The sequence below is a fragment of the Macadamia integrifolia genome, unplaced genomic scaffold (assembly GCF_013358625.1).
Source record: "Macadamia integrifolia cultivar HAES 741 unplaced genomic scaffold, SCU_Mint_v3 scaffold134, whole genome shotgun sequence".
Taxonomy (NCBI): Eukaryota; Viridiplantae; Streptophyta; class Magnoliopsida; order Proteales; family Proteaceae; genus Macadamia; species Macadamia integrifolia.
In genome coordinates, this window is record NW_024868167.1 from 468,126 (window position 1) to 473,208 (window position 5,083).

The following is a 5,083-nucleotide window of genomic DNA, read 5'->3' on the forward strand; positions in this document are numbered from 1 at the left end:
GGGATTTAGGGTTGATCAATTCCTAAGGTACTACCATAGGGTAAAACTTTTCTTTACTATACTGTGAGGCTTGGCAACCTCCACCGATACAACTAATATTGCAAGTTGTTCTTCTCAGGAATTCAATAAATGATAAAAGGAAAAAGAACAAAGCACTATGATTTACGAAAAGAAAGTGAAAAATAATATGGTACTATCTCCTAGGCAACGGTGCCAAAAATTTGCTTGAATTTTAAAAGTAACTGCAAGCGTATGGATCAGTGTAGCTAATGAGTCGAACACAAGGAGAGCAGCCACTTAATTTTTAGCTTCTTTAGTAATATGAAAGTGTAACGATTGATTATGGTGATCTACTTCTAACTACCATCCTAACACAAATGCATCTAAAAATGTCCTAACCAACACAACTAAGGAAATTAGAAATTAGAATTGAAATAAAAATTGAACGACCTAACCATTCACATTTAACCTTAACCATTCATCATCTAGGAGTTCAAATACTTAAACCACGCAATTAAAAAGCAAATAACTAAAAGTAAAAGTGTTGAAATAGAAAGTGTTGAAAATTAAATAAAAGTGCAAATAAAGGGGATAAAGTCAAAGAGAGGCATACAAGTACGTTCCTCTACTTAGCCCGAGGGATGCACCATAAATGATATGAGCTTCCCTACTTGACCAGAGAGTTACTCTTACAAGGCTACTCTACTTAGCTTTAAGGGAAGGGAGGCAAAGTATATGACTAAAAGTAAATAACAGAAGGTAAAGGCAATAAAAGGATGGTTCTATGGCTAGAGAGGAGCAAAACTAACACAAAATCTAGCCATCAACCTTGGGGGAAAGGGAAAGCAATAATGTAAAAATGAAGCCTAAATTAAGAATGAATGGGTAGCCAGAAGAGGGAATGAGAGGAGGGTGAGAAGACTTATATAGAAGCCTACTTACTAGAAATTCAATCCTTGAACTTGAAAAATTGATTGATTTGAGATACTACCAGCCCTAAAAACTAGATCTGGAATGAACCGAAATTGCTAGGCCTAGGGAAAGCAAATCTAGAAGAGAAAAACTGAACTTGAAATAGATGCTCCACAACTTGTTCTTGTCACCTTAAACTAAGCTTAGAACTAGAAATTAAAATTATTACACCTTCGAATAACTTGAAGAACATAAACCATAAAAATAAAAGACATTGCGTTAATGAAATAAAACCAATTACAAAAGTGTTTAAAGTAAGAAAAACTAAGTAGAACTAGAACTAGAAGTAGAGCATAACTAAAAATTTGAGGAAAAGAGAGCAAGAGAGAGATGATTTTTCTAGCTTGGTCAACCATCTTATATAGGGAATGGGGAGGGAGTAAAGGAGGACGCCCAAGGGAGATCCTCTTGGACGATTTTGATGAGGTGGAGGGGGAAGAATGGAGAGAAAATGAGAGAAAGTAGGAAAGAAGAGGTCTCCAATGATTTCATTCCTTTTTTTCCTATTTTTTCCCTTTTTTCTCTCTTTTCAAACTTGCACACAACCTTGGATGATTTTATATTCTTTGCTTGAAATATTTAGACAATATTCTAATTTATGAGGAAATTCTGTCCGTGCCCCTTGTCTTTAAGTCAGTGGAAAGAATCTTCAACAAAATCTCCTAAAAGATAGGAGAGAGAGTGTAAATCGCACAAGGGGTGAGGAGAGAGAATGTAATGCCCCATGTGGATCCCTCCATCCTTGTTGGTATCTTGGAATATTCCTTATACCCCTGACACAACTATATATGGGCTGGTTCTGCATCTCAGTTCAGTTCTGGTCCATTATTCTTTTTTTGGCCCGAAAAGAATAATCACGTGTACTGTTGTCCAAACGAATGTGTACTTTTAATGCAACACATCTGTCTTACTCAGGATTTCATTCTCTTCACAAAACATGAAAAGAAAAGAGACCAGAAAAGTAATGGACCAAGGTACATAAACCCAAGGTAGCTCCATTCTAAATATGTAAAATGCATACTTTATGACCTAGATTTCACACATAAATGTGCTCATCAGGGTTGTTGATCATCCTTGGAGCTATAGTGCCTAATAGTCCTTGTTTCTTTAACTTCTCATAGATTGTTGCTATAAACATCCCCAGGTCAATGAACTCTCTCCTTAGGCGAGGAGGCTTTTTGGGCAGAAGAATTTGCTTGTATCACAAATGGTTGTGAAGAGGTGATAGGTGACACCGACTATTGGACCACACCTACCACATTGGTTTCAGGATTGTTACCTTGCACCTTCTGGAATTCTTTCCTATATCCTGAGAAGCTCCTTGATACTATGCATCTCTTAGGATTCTGTTCCCAGCACGTGTTCCAGTGCCTATCAAGGCATCAGAAGTTTATAGATGTTGATAGTAGAGAACATCATAGTAAGGCTTGGACAGGTTTTCAATCAACATTTCTACTTGCTCTACTTTAGAAGGTCGTCTGCCATCTTGGCGGCCTTGTCTCTAAACTTCATCAGGAAGGCGGTGAATCCTTCTCTAGGTTGCTACCTCAAGGTCTCAAGTTCTCAAGTTCTCGACACTTCACATCTACTTCCGTGTTGTAAGAGTACTATTTGGTGAAGATTTTTTACTACTGTTGTCCAATTTTGGGTCTGGGTAGACTCCAACTATGTGAGCCACCTCAGTACTAGTCCTGATAACGTTAACATCAATGCCTGACCCATTTGATTTTCAGCAAGCTACCATGACTTGGCAATGTTGAGGAAGACCTTTAAATGAGCCTTAGGGTCCCCTAACCCCTCAAATCTGTCGTCTACCACTTAAAATTTTTGGGAATCCTTGCCCCAGAAAAGAAACTCATCTCATCAGAATCCACTACTTGACTTTTCAAACTCTTTCCTACTTGGATCATATTTTTCAACTTTTCCAACTGCTCTTTGGTCTTTCTTTCTCTCTCCATCTCTGGAGGTTCCATTCAAAAATGCACCGCAAACTCTTCTTCCTCATCTTCAATCACCACCCTAGGTAGAGGAACTCCTCATTGACCGGTTGGTCTGGCTAGTTCTGATTCTTCTGAGTCAACTCGGGAGGAAGTCCCATGATAACCTGTAGGTCCGTTCTATTCCAATTCTCTCGTAGCCAGTGCTGGTTCAGCCCTGGGATCAGTCCTAGGAGAGTTTCGTAACAAGTGCAATAATTGAGCTAATCCATTCTTGACTTTAGCCATTTCTATTTGCAACGTCTCTACTGGGTGGACCCATGCTTGCTTAGGTGATTCAGAATTGAGTGGATCCATGCAAACTAGACTATAATCACTTGGAAGGAGATAGTCTCGGAGAGACAATGGAGGCGACACTGGACTTAAGTGAGTCAATCGGTTACCCTGACGTGTCCAAATAGACTGCGGAGAATACTTAAGGTGCGGAATTGTGCCTGAACCAAAAGTGGTTTATTTTAGAATTCTTGTATTTCCAACCCTTCGTTCATTCATCCACACAATTGTCAACCAATGATTCATCCAAAGTTAGTCCACTTAATGATAGGGAGTGGATAGGGGTTGATGACCTTGTAGACACCCAATTTTGTCACCCTCCTCCGGCTATGATGAAATATGGATCTTGGATGCGACTTTTGGCTTCCAACTAACAGAGATGTTGATGGAAACATTCCCCTACCAAAAACCCTAGAAATTTCCACATGGGAGAGAGGAAGGTCTAATTTTGAATTTTTATATATGAAGGAATTTGGTCAAGATGACCATACAGATGGATAGTGCTCGGAAACATGATTCTGATAGTATATGACACATCAAAATTGGACCAAGGGATCTCCTGCAATCGTCCCCAAAAAATTACATTTTCCAACATGTATACTGCACACACTGGCAATCCTGTAGGAAACCTGGAAAAATTCCCTAGCCTAAACACCCTAAAATTCATCCCCTACCTACCCAGATAACTAAGAAACGCTCCCAGGCCTGAAACCCTAGAAACCCTCACACGGGAGAGAAGGGGGTCTAATTTTGGCTTTTTATATACGAAGGAATCTGGTCAAGATGACTGTATAGATGGATGGTGCTCGAAAATACAATTTCGACGATATATGATACTCCAAAATCAGACAAACGAATATCCTATGATCATTATCAGAAAAACTAGTAAATCACGCGCACGCTAAGCTCGTTGGCCCTACCTATGGCTGCGGTGCATGCTCGCTACCCATGGTCGTAACCCATGGCTGTTGCCCTTGGCAGCGATGCACGGTTGCTGCCCATGGGCTGCAGCATATGTCAAGCCCCCTGCCGCACATAGCACCTGCCACACACAGCCCACCTGCCCATGGCCTACTGGCCTGCGCCCTGTGGCCCTGCTACTACACCCCGTGGCCCTGCTATTCCACACCCCCACCCTACTGTATGCTGGCCAGTAGGCCAGCCCACACATCTCCATGCGTTGGCTGTTGGCCATGCATACACGTGTATGTTGCCCATTTATGAATGTGCCTGCTACCCATGTATGCAAGCACACGATGCCCATGCCCGCACCCCCTTGTCTATTACCCGCGCGACATCTATCGTGCACCTATGATGTCGCCCACATTACCTACCTCGAGCACTTCGACCGGGTCCTATGTGCCGCCGTCAACAGCCAGGATTCATATTCCCCTGACTTGGTGGGTGAAGAAATCCCCTCTTCACCCACTCAAAGCGAAAAAACCTCTCATTGTACTAGTATTTCTCTCTCCTTCAACTCCCCTCTTTACCCAATGTGTAAAAGCCCTATCCCCCACCTTAAGCAAAACCTCACCCTTTCATTCGTTGGATAAAGAGGTGCCCCCTCTCTTATTGGTCTAAAAAAACTATAAATACACCCCCTCCTTTGGTTTCAACACACCAAAATCCCCCTTCACTCTTTCATAGTGAAATTTTCCTCCCCTCCCCCTCTTGATTTTCATTTGATCTTTGGAATGATCTTTGTCAAGATTTGAAAACTCATTCAGATCTTTGAAGTGTTCTTCGGGATCATAATGATCTTCAATCCAAATTCTTAGTTAGATCCAGTTTTTAGCCAAAAACAGTATGTTCTTGAGCCACCTTCCTTGAGTGTTCTTGAG